Below are 14,278 nucleotides of genomic sequence, written 5' to 3' on the forward strand. Positions count from 1 at the left end.
TTATTTTCCCATACAATAACCATCTTGTGGAACACATAGCACACATAATCTTGCCAAAAGAAACTCTTGATACCGTATAATTAAATTAGTGATGTCTAAGACCCTACCACAACTGTGAATACAGTACATTCCCAAACGTCTACATTCCGTAACAGATTCAAGGCCACCTCTGGAAAGACCTTTGTTTTCTCCCCCAAAGAAATGATTTTCACTTCCATTAAAACTACGCATATATTAAGAATAACCAATCTCAATAACCCTTGGCACATATTATAAAACACAGTTGAAGAAACCCTTCATGTTCAACCATCACAACCTTAAATGCTGACATTGTACTTTTTAGGAGGCTACATACTATGAAGAGAATTCTAGAAATAATTAAATTATAAATTTAGACGGGAGGCTCCTGAGTTATAAAAGAATTGTAATCTTTCTGGAAAACACAGCTAACTTCGTTTAACTTGTCAAGAAGGTTCATTGTAAACCACTGCCCAAGAATATGAAATATTTCAAGTTTGGAATGTTTCTACTGACTTATAAAACACTGCTGGTTTTGCTTTAGTTTTGTTTTTTTTTTTTCATGGAAACCACCATTAGCTCTTCTGTCGGATGCTTACTGCACAGATGTGAAAAGCTCCTGCCCCTGGCAGTTTTGAGAACAGCTGTTCTACATCACTGATTCAGTCCTTCAAAACCTAAAGTTCTATTTATATTTATTCGATTTCACAGGTTCTTCTTATGACTTTACTCTTTTTAAAAAAAATGTTCTTTGGCTCAGAAAAACCAAAAAAAACACAAATGTTCTTCGGAAAATGGTCACATTGAAAAGATAAGGGAAGACAAAGAGCCTCTTCTTCAGTAGAGAGGGTAGACATCACTCCCACCCTCACTCAGAGGACATTCTTTTTTTTTTAAATTTAATTTGTGGGTTTTATTGAACAGTGCCACCTGAACACAGGCTTCTACAACCACGTCCCTCTTCCTAACTTTTATTATAGTCAGTGACTTGCCAGAAGCCACAAGTTGTGACTGCTAGCTGGTTTTGCAGTGTTTCCTTTTCCTATTAACCACTCTCCAGTTTTCTGATCAGACCCAAAACCACTTGCAGCAAAAAAAAAAAAAGTGCAACTGGAATCTGGATAAGTCATTTCCACGTCTGATAATATATCCAACTGATCTTTTAAAAGTTATCCATGTAGTCTTTCCAAACATTTTCATTTGTAATGACTGAGCAATCAACACAAAGTAAAGAAGAAAGCAGACACTAGCGTCACTCTGTGAATGTGTATGCAAAACCAACTGTACCTTAATAATTTATCCAGTCCTGTGCAGTCTTCCATGAATTGTTTGGGATGGCAGACCCCTGTCACAGAGGTGACTTATCTGAACTTTTGGAAAGCAGACAATGATTTAAAGGCCGTGGGAGTGAACAACAGAAGCCAATCAACACCAACACCTTCTTGCCCCGACACCTCCCTCAGGCCAGCTTGCGTCAGCTTAAAAGTGAGAGGACACTGACTTGGTTCGCTGCTGCACACTTGGCATTGGTCACATTGGTCACACCAATTTCTATTTGCTTTCAGAATTTTGGCTTTTATACAAAGAAACTCTAATTGGGTGCTTGACTTTGCTGTCACACTGCATTCGAAAATTCCGTTGTGTGGTCAGCGGATAGATCAAGAGGCATTAATTTTTCAGGTATTATGAACTGACAATGTAAAGCAAACACAATAGACATTAAACAGTCACACTGTAGAATGTCATAGAAGGCACAGATGATACTGGTTACAGGAGCACTATTTCCGGTCGCATTGTTGACCTGTTCAGAGGAAATTTTACAGAGTGGCAGAACCTCCATCAGTCCCGAGTTACTCCAGGTGCCAGGAGGTGGAGTTTGTAGCCCACTCTCAACCACTGCTGCCTCACCGGAGGCCGAGTGTTGAGAAAACCATCTGTGGGATGTTTGCGAAGAATTTCTAAATGCGTATATTTTCTCTTTAAAAGAAAACAAACCTCCTTGTCTCTCCACACACCAGAGGAGAAGTTCAAATGTGTTGGTAAATAATGTATGTTTAGTTAAAATCTACCAGCTAGACATTCTGAACGGGAGATAAGAAAGAAGGGAAGCCAACCCTGACCAGGCTCTTTGCCTTATAAATATTTACGGCTTAAATAAACCCCATACCCAATCCGAAGCAATGATTTGTCTCTACAGTCCGTCAACTCCTGTTCCTATAAAAACCAAACATTGTCCTCTGGCTAGGAAATTCCCAAGCTGAGGCAAAACACAAAACATTAGAGGCACGTGGGCCCACCTATGTCTCTCTTCCTCTCTCGCATGCTCATCTGACTTACGAACTGGAAGATGATGCCTTTATTGCTACTGGAACCGTGAGTCCTTCACTCCAGAGGTCTCCATTGTTGTTTTTGCTCCTCCCCAACCCCCGCCCAGGAAGAGAGCTATTGTAATCCAGGGAGAAAAGAATACATGCATGAACTTCAAAGAAACCCCCAAAACTTCCTTTTCGAATGACTGTGATCTTTCCAATTTAGGGGTTCATCCCATTTGCAAAATTATCAAATTAAGATGAGATAAACCAGCAAAGATTTGTAGTAATTGTTAGAAAATTAAATACTTCTAGCAAAATCCCATTTCCCAGTTGGCCCACTGAGCCAGCATAGATGTACTCCAGAGAGGAGAACTTTGCCGTCCAGTGTCTTCGCAGTAAATTGGGAAGGGAGCTGGTAAACGCATGCATACTTGAAACATTTTACTTCCCTGAACATTTTATGCTTCGGCTTCCTCATCATTCTTATCCTTAAGTGTAACGAGTAATTAAAGCAGTTAGTATGTTAGGTTAAGACTGCAAATGGACTTCCATGGCCTCTTTGATTCCAACCTACTCTACGTGGCAAAATTTTAATCACAAGTTTCTAACACTGACTTAAAATCAAACCTACACCTGGGGAAACGAGCTGGAACGGTCAAGGTTTGTGGTTAGATCGTTTGTTTTTCCATAGACACTTCCTCCACATCGAAACGTGGCCAAACTAGTAAAGAAATGGTATGTTCTGGCCTTGACAAAGGGCAGGAAAGCTCCCCTTCTGTAAGAAAAACAGAGTTACCTATGAAAACTGAATGTCATGGTTATTTCTTACGATCATGTCAGAGTGTAACTTCACATGCATTGGGTGGTAGATGTATGCTGCTTTGACTTTTAAAACATGGCAAAAACGTTCAGTCAGGGTCTACTGTGGTTGAAGTATATTATTACAAAGGGAGGCAAAGGATCACAAACCTGGTCTCTTAAAGGATGGGTAAGCACGGTGGCATACACCTTTAATCCCAGGATTTGAAAGGCAGAGGCAGGTGGATTTCTGAGTTTGAGGCCAGCCTGGTCTACATAGTAAGTTCTGGGCTAGAGAACAGCCAGGGCTGCATAGAGAGACCTTTCCTTCAAAAATAAAAACGAATAAGGTGAACGTGATGTAGCTTTAAGGGTTGCTAAAGGAGCAAATTTGGCTAATGAGGTGACAAGCACTTTAGCTGATTCCCTTAAAAAGAACTCACGAGTTAATGAGCCCACAAATGGGGGCAGATGCTTTGGTCAACGCAGGCACAGGGTTGGAACTGAGGGCACACATATTCACATGAAGGCATCCTTGGCTTCCCCAGGCTCTGTCATAGATAATGGCAGATTAACTGCACAGCATCCTCTGGGACTCATCAAAGGAAACTTGCTAGGGGCTAAGGTCATCCAGGAAGTTCTCAGGGAGCTTTGGGGTCTCTGGCTGAGAGGAAAGGCCATCTGAGATCCCAGTGGGCAGAGAGAAGGCAAAAGGCATCCCGAGTGAAAAGGGACAGGTTCTGACAACGTGAGAACCCTTCTGCCGATAGTGGAGCCTTCTGACCAGACAGGAGGATGGACCCAAGTGATCGCCATAGAAGCACACTGAGTCTGGGAACACAGGTGCTTATGATGAGGGGCCTTGCAATCATCCAAAGAACACAATGAAGCTGGCAGGGTAGTTCACAGGGAGGTGATGGGCGGAGCTAGGAGTGCGGGCAAAGATGACTGACAGGATGGATTGGGATCTGTGTAAATGGCCTGTCTAAGAATGATGGCAGAAAGGAAGTTAAATAGGATTAAAATTGAAGTCAATAGGGATGACTTTTTAAAAATTTTTTTTATCACTTTTTCTAGCTCACGATACAGGCTATGAATTTTGTGTAACTGCATTAAGAGAAACCAGAAATTTGAAATCCAGTCTTTTCCTCACAGAGCGAAGGGGTTTTCCTCACGTCTGGCTGTTGTCCTCAGAGAGTGTGTATCCCAAGAGCATGTCAAAACTCTCGAGTCAAACGAGACTTAAAACACATCAGTGTGTTGAATCAGAACTTGCCTTACCCATATTTCCCATATTTAAAATAGTCAAAATATTCTGTCTGAAATGTCAGCTTCAATAATGTCCTCAAAGGGACTTCAGAAAACCAACCAACAATAAAAAACAAAACCCAGAGCAACCCTAGCCTGACCACCTCGGCATTTTTGCCGAGAAAATAACCCTGTTCTCATCTTGACTGTATCCGAATTTCTAATTTTAGCCATGGATCAAAATAATACTCGGAAATGAGTTCTGGCGACAGCCGAATTCGAAGAAGACACACAACCTCAGTGGTGACTAAGAGACCAAGTGGTTTATTTTTTAATAACTTTGTAACATTCACCTGCCATCTTTTACTCCCGAGTGCACACTTGGTTTCCTTGCTCCTACTTCAATGTCTCTTCATGTTATCTGAGCTTTCTGTGTTCTTTTTTCAACATTTCTATGCTATATGTGATGCATTTACTCATTTGTTTGTCTATAGAAATAGTCTCGGCATGTTGTCCAGGTGGCCTTGAACTCGTGATCCTCCTGCCCCTACTTCTTAAGTGTCGGCATTATGGGTCTGTACTGGCATACCTGACTTACATAACTCCTCTATACCATACTGTATTCATGATGTGCCTGTCTTCAAGAGGAGTTACTCTTTGTCATTGCTAGCCCTTAATGCCATAAACTCAGAAGCTTACGAAGTAGATGGCAAGTTTTCCAGTACGTTCTCAGTGTTTGCCTTAGTCCAAGTGCTGGGAAATGACTACCCAGTGTACTAGTGTACCAAGCCTGGACACACACGGAAGCCCTGAACATTCAGCAGGAGACAGCATTCTGAGACTTTTTCAGAACCCAGTATCTGCTCTGTGCCTTTTGGCTTTCAGACTCAGCATACTGAAGAGAATATTGATCTTTTTTGATGCTACAACTTTGGTACTCCAAAGGAATAAAAGTCATCCTTTGTAAAATATTGGCTCTTACAAAAAGGAAAAAAAAATCCACGAAGAAATGCTACAAAAATGTTCCTACAAAATTCAAATCACGGAGCCCTGTGTTGTCCACGCCATGGCAAGAGTGAGCTAGGGGCTTCCACATGTGCCCCACACTCTCCTCACCATTCGCTGGGCAGTGAAGGTGCGCATGTCCTGTGCGGATATCTTCCCGTGGTTCAAAACTCTCTGCCTCAGCTTGCTTAGCCATAAAAAATAAGTAATAGAAAATAAGTAACAGAAGACAAAACTGAATATTATGTGAAGAGCCACGTGCATCCTGTTAATTGTAAACAGAAAAGGCTTTGTTTCTGTTTGCCTACTTTTCTCTTTGCTCTTTTTCTACTCGCTGTTTGAAGTGAGGTCTCATGTACCTTAGGCTAGTCTCCAGCTTGCTATATAGTGGAGGATGACCTAGAACCTCTGATCCTTCTAAATCTACTTCCTGAATGCTGGCTTTCCAAGAGCACCCATCATACCCAGCTTATTCGGTGCTGGGGGTAGAATTTAGGGCTCTATGCCTTCCCACTCCATCCCTAGCCCCGCTTCAGTAGACCAGGTCAATCCTCCATGGAATGCTGGTCTATTAGAATTCTTTTTTGTTTTTGAAGTAGGAAACACATTTAATCTAACAAAATCTGAAACAGGATTTCTAAACTGCAGTTGCATTGCAGATGCTTCTATTTTAAGATTTAGAATTTCAGTACATTTTCCCTCCCAAAGTAACCACCCATAAGTTTTACAACTTTATTAAGTTTTTTTCTACTGGTTCTTCTAGACTCCTGATAGATCTTCCTAGTAGAAGATGGTAAAGAACTTGGGGCCCTTCCAAACTTTTTTCTTTTTTCATGTCTTAGCACAAGCACGTTGTAAATTACTACATGAATTGCTTCATTTGATGAAGTCTGCAAAAGTCCAAATTATGATCCTCCCAAACACCAAAGGGCTTCTCAGTCTAGGCCCCAGGAGGCAGAGGGCTGGTTTGCCATCCTCAGTGCTCCAAGAGAGCTGCTGTAACCTGATGACTTCTGGGGAGGCTGTGAACTTGACAGCCTTCTCCTCTCTTCAACCCGGCCTACGCCACCTCTGTAGTTATCCAATGGGCCATTTTGGAAATGTTTGAATAACCAACAACTACATTGCAAAATTAGCAAACAAGTTTGGGAAAGGTTGACGAATTTATTGCCTTTGCCACCGACCTAAGTAGAGAATTGTGTTTAGCCTCAGCTGACACAAATACTCATTCAAAGGTGGTACATGACCTTGGCATTCTCTGCTTTCCCCCTGAAACAGAGCTTTCTTGTGCATCTCGCTTCTCGCTCTCACACTGAAAGGACACAGGAAAATGTGTCAAAGTTTACTCTAGGCTTTCGTTCAAATAGACGTGCTGAATAGCAGCAACAAGTCTTTGAAACTTATGGGAGCTTAGACAGTCTATGGAGATTCTAAATATTCATATTAAATGATAACTTTTTTGAGACAGGGTCTTTCTGTAGCCCTGGCTGTCTGGGAACTCACTCTGTAGACCTGGCTGGCCTCAAACTCACAGAGATCCGCCTGCCTCTGCGTCCCTAGTGCTGGGATTAAAGAGGCACACCACCACTATCCAGCTAACTCATACTTCCTAAAAGCTTGCTGAAGTGGTGATCCTCAGCCTACTAGAGGCTGTGGGGATGCTCAGTGGACAGCGTGTCTGCCACACACGCGTGAGGACATCACTTCACACCTCAGGAGGACGGGCACACTCTGTGCTCTTGTAGCTCGGTGTAGCTCTGACAAGATGGAACGTGGAGGAAGGACAATGAACAGGAGTTGGCAGGCGGCCTAGACAGCAACAAAGAGACAGTCTCAAGCAAGGTGGACGGTAAGAACTGACTGCCATGTGCATGTGCTCCACCACACACACACACACTTCACACACACACACACACACACACACACACACACACACACACACACTCCACACACATACATTAAGTGCACAAAAATGCCTACTAGATAAAACAGCATGGCTTTAAAAAATGTATAATTAAAGCAATATCTCCTAAACAACTAACTGCCCTGTCAGTTTCTGTTCTTCATACTGATAGAGTTGAGTTGGGTGTCTTTCTGATCAGTGGTAATTGGTGCTTTCAAAAAACAACAACAAAAAAAAATCACATTGTTTCCAGGCTGCGGAAACACTAATTCCCATTGCTTTCTTTCACGTTCCTATTTGTGTTCCTTAATAAAAACAAACTTTCTAAAGGGACAATTTGATTTTGTAATTCTGTTACCTACTGAACTTAGTCAATCTGATATCACGCAGCTTGAATTTGGGCTCTTGGAAGTTCTCCAAGCTGCAGCCCACCAGGTTGTTACTGAGTGAGCAGATGAGGGGCTCCCATAGGACTTTTAGAAGGGTCATCATACTCCATGACGGTGTGGATCTGCTCTGGAGGAGAGTAATGGTCCCTGCTGGCCAGATCTGTGCACAGGCTGACCTTTTGAGCATCCCAGCCAGAACGCCAAAGTAAGGAATTTCTGACACGAACCACGGAAGGTTCCTGTGTTGTGGCTGGGTCCCCAATGCAGTGTTTAGAGGTGGGGCTTTTGAAAAGTGACTAGATCACAAGGTTCTGACCTAATCAATGCGTTAATCCCTTGACACAATAAATCATAACTGAATGGATTATCTGGAAGTGGTAGAAACTGTTGAAGCTGGGGCCTAAGAGAAAGAAGTAGGGCACAGGGATATGACCATAAAGGTGCATCTTGCCTACAGCATCCTCTTGTCCCTGACTCACTGAGATGAGTCACATGGTCCCCTCACCATGCACAGGCCCAGAAGCCAAAGGCAAGTGACCATGGACAGAAACATCTCAAACCATGAGTCAGAAGGGATCTTTTATCTTTTAAGTTGATTTTCTCTGGTACTTACTCAGAGTAACAGAAAACCAACACACATGCCTACCAAACCGCACTGCCCAGATGAATCTGAATGGGGACACGGCAGGGCAGGGCTACGGAGGCAGGGCGGGGCTATGGGGGCGGAGCAAGGCTATGGGGGCAGGGCAGGGCTCTTGATGTCTCTTCATCAGTGAACTGGGGAGGGTCTCTTGAAGTGAGTCTCTTCAACGGAGGGAGCACAGGTTTCTGGGACAAAGATCATTTCCCCTGCTGGGTTCTAAGCAACTCCAGGGTTGGTCAGACTGTACTTGGAGCCCTGCACGGGCCACCAACTGACACACTGTTCTCAAGGAGTTCCGTAGTATCCAGGCTGGCAGCAAAAAAAAAAAAAAAAAAAAAAAAAAAAAAAAAACCCTCAGCTTTTTTAGTTTTGTGGGTTATTTGAGTTAAGAATTATAACCCTGGCCGGGCGATGGTGGCACACGCCTTTAATCCCAGCACTCAGGAGGCAGAGGTAGGCGGATCTCTGTGAGTTCGAGACCAGCCTGGTCTACAGAGCTAGTTCCAGGACAGGCTCCAAAGCCACAGAGAAACCCTGTCTCGAAAAACCAAAAAAAAAAAAAAAAAAAAAGAATTATAACCCTGGAGGGCTAGGTATAAAAATAATAGAATGAATCTTCCTTTAAGAAATGTCTTGACAGTTGTGTGACTGGGGTAGGCTGTAGAGCCACTGGCCGTGGGACCAGGATTTATCCGTACCGCTTGAACTGGCTTTTTGGAGCCCATTCTCTTTAGAGGGTTACCTTGCTCAGTCTAGATACAGGGGTGAGGGCCTTGGCCCTGCCTCAAAGTGACAGACTTTGTTGGCTCCCCATGGGAAGCCTTATCCTCTCTGAGGACTGGAGGGTTGGGGTGGGAAGAAGGGGCGGGAGGAGGAGGAGAGGGAGAGGGAACTGGGAATGGTATGTAAAATGAGAAAAGACTGTTTTAAAAAATAAATAAATAAAAAGAAAATGTCTTGAGCTATTCAGTGGGATAGCAGTAGATGGGGTCACCCAGACAGATGGTTTATTTAGGTGTGCGGTTGGGTTTAAGTCTGTCCAGACAGCCCATTTAAATTAGCTATAAACAACCTGCTTTGTTTACTTTGACTAATAACAGACTATGCCTGGCTATAATTGGCACTGTATAAATGTTGAATGAATGAAGGTTTTTATTAAAGGCATTGATTTGTGCTGTCCATCCACGACCTTTAGAACTTATTTATAAGGCTGCAGTGAGACATGCAATGGTATTTCTAACTAATGGGTTCTGTCATAGGTTAAAATGCCGTGGCTCCTTAAGGCCAGAACCCCCTAAAAGGCTGAAGTGAGCACTTCACCAATAGCAGGACTGGGGAGCTCGGTAAGAGAAGGCGACCATTCAAACTGCATGTTCAGAGGAATGATGTGGGAGTGTCATATATCAATCTGTTGATTTCATTGGTTAAGCAATAAAGAAACTGCTTGGCCCTCATAGGTTAAAACATAGGTGGGTGGAGTAAACAGAACAGAATGCTGGGAGGAAGAGGAAGTGAGCTCAGACTCGACAGCTCTGCTCTCTGGAGCAGAGACGCCATGCTCCCCTCTCCTGGGAAGATGCATAGCTCTGCTCTCTGAGGCACACGCGCAATGAAGCTCCGACCCAGAATGGACGTAGGCTAGAATCTTCCCGGTAAGCGCACCTTGGGGTGCTACAAAGATTATTAGAAATGGGCTAGTCCAGGTGTGAGAATTAGCCTAGAAGAGGCTAGATAGAAATGGGCCAAGCAGTGTTTAAAAGAATACAGTTTGTGTGTTGTTATTTCAGAGCATAAGCTAGCCAGGCGGCCAGGGTGCTGGGGACGCAGCCCCCGCCGCTCCTATTACAACAGAGAAAGGGGGATTATAACTTACAGAATGCAAGAATAAAAATCTAATAAGACCATGTTATATCCCCAACATTATATAAATGCAGGGTTAGAGAGATGGCGCGGTGACTAAGAACACTTGCTGCTCCTCCGGAGGATCTGAGCTTGATTCCTAGCACCACATTGAATGGCTCACAACCAACTTTAAGTCCAGCTCTGAGGGATCCGATGCCCTCTTTGACCTCCTCAGGCACCCAAACACATCTGTGCACATACACACACACACACACACACAATAGTAATAATAATACTTTTTTAAAACCTTATAAATGTAACAAAATATATGCAAAGAAAATGTCTGAAATGATGTATACCAAGAGGTTATTTCTAGTATGTGAAAGGTAGATTAATATTCATTTTGTCTCATTTATAGTTTGGATCAACTTTTAGAAAATATGGGTTATTTTTGTTTTTTTAAAAAACAATAAAGATAAGTAGAAACAAAAATAACAAAACCAAAAAGTCACTCTCTTGGATTTTTTTTCAAACACTCCCAGGCATCAGTCATAAAAACTCTATTTTTAATGAGGGTATTTTGGGTATTTAGCTATCAAACTTTCTTATCAAAAAATATTTACTTAGGAATGCATATCTTGTCTATAGCCGTGATAAACAATGGCCAAAAACAACGTGGAAGAAAAATAGGTTTTTCAACTTAGAGCTCGCAGCCCATTGCTGAGGAAAGCTAGGGCAGGCACTCAAGGCAAGAATCTGCAGGAAGGAACCTGTAGGCAGGAACTCAAGTCAGGAACCTGTGGGCAGGAACCCAAGGCAGGAACCTGCAGGAAGGAAGTTGGGGCAGGAACTGACGCAGAAGTCATGGAGAAGCACTGTGCACTGGCTTGTTTCCCGTGGCTTCTTCAGTCTACTTTTTTTTTTCTTAGAAAAGAAAGCATTTAATTGGGGAAATGCATGACACTGGAGCAGTAGCCATGGAGCTACAGTCTGATCCTCGGGCTCCAGAAAGAGTGAGAAATGGGCCTGGCATGAGTTTATTAAAACCTCAGAGCCCAACCCTACTGACACACTTCCCCAAAAAGGCCACACTTCCTAGGCCTTCTCAAATAGGGCCACTCCCTGATAAGCACTCAAATATATGGGATTATGGGGGCCATTCTTATTCAAACTACCACATTAAAGTTTCAGAGGGTCAGCCCGTTATAATCACGCATGGTGGCATTCATGGCACTGAAGCAGTAACTGAGATCTACATCCTGACCGACAGGCCAACCGAAAGAGCCTGGGCCTGGCATGGACTTCTGAAATCTAAAAGCTCCCACCTTCACCCCCAGTGTCACACTTCTTCCAATGAGGCTATCCCTAGCCCAACCAGGCCACACCTCCTAACCATTCTAATCTTTTCAAGTAGTCCTACTCCCTGGTGACTTAAGTATTCAAATATATGAGCCTATAGAGCCCATTCTTATTCAAACCACTGTGTTACACTGGCTGACCCCCGTAGGCTTGTAGCCTTGTAAGAGTACAAAATACATTCAGTCCAACTTCAGAAGTCCCAAGAGGCTATCACAGTCTCAACACTGTTTAAAAGGCCACAATTTCTTCTGAGACTCATGGGAATTTCTTACCTGTAACCCCCAATAAAATAAAAATCAAAACACAGATTTACTTCCAACATGAAATGGCACAGAATGTATATTGCCATTTCAAAGCGGGGGAAGGGAGCACAATGAGGAAACAGTGGATCAGAGCAATGCCAAAATCCAGCTGGGCAAACTCCAAACTCGGCATTTCCATGTCTGATGTCAAACTGCTCTTCAGACCTCCAATTCATTTCAGCTCCATTAACTGACACACTTTGTTCTCCAGGGCTGGTTCCTAGCCCAGTCCTACTTTCTCCAACAAGACCACACCTACTCCAACAAGACCACACCTACTCCAACAAGACCACACCTACTCCAACAAGACCACACCTACTCCAACAAGACCACACCTACTCCAACAAGACCACTCCTACTCCAACAAGGCCACTCCTACTCCAACAAGACCACACCTACTCCAACAAGGCCACTCCTACTCCAACAAGGTCACTCCTACTCCAACAAGACCACACCTACTCCAACAAGGCCACTCCTACTCCAACAAGGCCACTCCTACTCCAACAAGACCACACCTACTCCAACAAGGTCACTCCTACTCCAACAAGGCCACTCCTACTCCAACAAGACCACACCTACTCCAACAAGGTCACTCCTACTCCAACAAGGTCACTCCTACTCCAACAAGACCACACCTACTCCAACAAGGCCACTCCTACTCCAACAAGACCACTCCTACTCCAACAAGGCCACTCCTACTCCAACAAGGTCACTCCTACTCCAACAAGACCACACCTACTCCAACAAGACCACACCTACTCCAACAAGACCACACCTACTCCAACAAGACCACACCTACTCCAACAAGACCACACCTATTCCAACAAGGCCACTCCTACTCCAACAAGACCACACCTACTCCAACAAGGCCACTCCTACTCCAACAAGGTCACTCCTACTCCAACAAGACCACACCTACTCCAACAAGGCCACTCCTACTCCAACAAGACCACTCCTACTCCAACAAGGCCACTCCTACTCCAACAAGGTCACTCCTACTCCAACAAGACCACACCTACTCCAACAAGACCACACCTACTCCAACAAGGCCACTCCTACTCCAACAAGGCCACTCCTACTCCAACAAGGCCACTCCTACTCCAACAAGGTCACTCCTACTCCAACAAGGTCACTCCTACTCCAACAAGGTCACTCCTACTCCAACAAGACCACACCTACTCCAACAAGGCCACTCCTACTCCAACAAGACCACTCCTACTCCAACAAGGCCACTCCTACTCCAACAAGGTCACTCCTACTCCAACAAGGCCACTCCTACTCCAACAAGGCCACTCCTATTCCAACAAGGCCTCTCCTACTCCAACAAGGCCACACCTACTCCAACAAGGCCTTTCCTCTTAATATTGCCACTCCCTTTGGGGGCTATGTTTTTATTGATTGATTGATTTTTATTGAGCTCTACATTTTTCTCTGCTCCCCTCCCTGCCTCTCCCTTCCCCTTCAATTCTCTCCGAAGGTCCCCATACTCTCAATTTTTTTCAGGAAATCTTGTCTTTTTCTACTTCCCACATAGATTAGATCCATGTATGTCTCTCTTAGTGTCCTCATTGTTGTCTAGGTTTTTTGGGACTATGATTTGTAGGCTTATTTTCTTGGGTTTATGTTTAAAAACCACTTATAAGTGAGTACATATGATAATTGTCTCTTTGGGTCTGGGCTACCTCAAATAAAATGATGTTTTCTAGCTCCATCCATTTACCTGCAAATTTCAAGATGTCATTATTTTTTTCTGCTGTGTAGTACTCCATTGTGTAAATGTACCACATTTTCCTTATCCATTCTTCAGTAGAGAGGCATTTAGGTTGTTTCCAGGTTCTAGCTATGACAAACAATGCTGTTATGAACATAGTTGATTGAGCACGTGTCCTTGTGGTACGACTGAGCATCCTTTAGATATATACGCAAAAGTGCTATTGCTGGGTCTTGAGGAAGGTTGTCTTCTACTTTTCTGAGAAATCACCCCACTGATATCCAAAGCAGCTGTACCAGTTTGCACTTCTACCAGCAATGCAGGATTATTCCCTTTACCCCCAAATCTCTCCAGCATAAGTTATCATCAGTGATTTTGATCTTGGCCATTCTTACGGGTGTAAGATGGAATCTCAGAGTTGTTTTGATTTGCATTTCTCTGATGACTAAGGATTTTGAACATTTTCTTAAGTGTCTTCTAGCCATTTTAGATTCCTCTGTTGAGAGTTCTCTGTTTAGGTCTGTACTCCATTTTTTAAATTGGATTATTTGTTTTTTTTTTTTTTTGATGACCAATTTCTTGAGTTCTTTGTATATTTTGGAGATCAGACCTCTGTCTGATGTAGGGTTGGTGAAGATCTTTTCCCATTCTGTAGGCTGTAGTTTTGTCTTGTTGACTATGTCTTTTGCATAACAGAAGCTTCTCAGTTTCAGGAGACCCCATTTATTAACTGTTTCTCTCAGTATCT

The 14,278-nt window shown here is 43.4% G+C and overlaps 1 protein-coding gene across 3 annotated transcripts in view; it reads right to left on the reverse strand.

Moving 5' to 3' along the window:
• Slc38a4 (solute carrier family 38 member 4) overlaps positions 1-14,278 on the reverse strand; it is an 80,229-nt gene that overhangs the window by 42,280 nt on the left and 23,671 nt on the right. The window contains exon 1 of one of the 3 annotated variants that reach the window (XM_075960477.1): positions 1,306-1,374. The exons of the other annotated variants lie outside the window; for them this stretch is intronic. The gene's annotated coding sequence lies outside the window, so the exon portion shown is untranslated. Of the gene's footprint in view, positions 1-1,305; positions 1,375-14,278 lie in introns of those variants that run through there. 3 annotated transcript variants of the gene reach the window in all.

This window comes from Microtus pennsylvanicus, chromosome 2 (assembly GCF_037038515.1).
Source record: "Microtus pennsylvanicus isolate mMicPen1 chromosome 2, mMicPen1.hap1, whole genome shotgun sequence".
Taxonomy (NCBI): Eukaryota; Metazoa; Chordata; class Mammalia; order Rodentia; family Cricetidae; genus Microtus; species Microtus pennsylvanicus.